Genomic DNA, 851 nt, shown 5'->3' on the forward strand with positions numbered 1-851 from the left:
TTCCAGTGATATTTCAATTCCAATATTTGTGGAGGATAGACGTAAAGTTGAGTAAAATGACAACTTGATTTTTATTTTACCATTATATTATTTTTGAAAACCAATGATCTAGAATGTATATATGTATGTATGTATGTATTTATGTATGTATGTATGTATGTATGTATGTATATATGTATCTCTATATAATTATGTAGACATAAACTTCGTTAATCTACACTTAAACACAGACCAGGGCTCTTAACCGGCATCAACACTTAATTCCTTATTGATGGTGACATGGAGTTAATATAGTTTGGGCTGAATGTATTTAACTTTATAAAATCCTTCAAACCAGTGGTCCTTAACATCCACTTAGGAGATCATTATTATGACAGGGTGTTGGCAGAAAATGTTGAAATTATATTTTATTTACAGTTTCTTAATCTTCCAGGAATTTCACTTTGGTTTAAATAGCTGAATGTAGAAGAAAAATACTACCAGTAATATAATGGGTTTATATATTCAACAATACCCTTCACTAACCTTTCATTGTCAGATTTACTGCAGACTTCTTAGTTCTTTATTGCCCACAAGGGGCTAAACATAGATGGGACAAACAAGGACAGACAAAGGGATTAAGTCGATTACATCGACCCCAGTGCGTAACAGGTACTTAATTTATTGACCCCGAAAGGATGAAAGGCTAAGTCGACCTCGGCGGAATTTGAACTCGGAACGTAAAGACAGACGAATGCCGCTGATCATTTCGCCCGACGTGCTAACGTTTCTTATTTTTTTATTGCCCACAAGGGGCTAAATATAGATGGGACAAACAAGGACAGACAAACGGATTAAGTCGATTATATCGA

Source organism: Octopus bimaculoides, chromosome 13 (assembly GCF_001194135.2).
Source record: "Octopus bimaculoides isolate UCB-OBI-ISO-001 chromosome 13, ASM119413v2, whole genome shotgun sequence".
NCBI classification, from domain to species: Eukaryota; Metazoa; Mollusca; class Cephalopoda; order Octopoda; family Octopodidae; genus Octopus; species Octopus bimaculoides.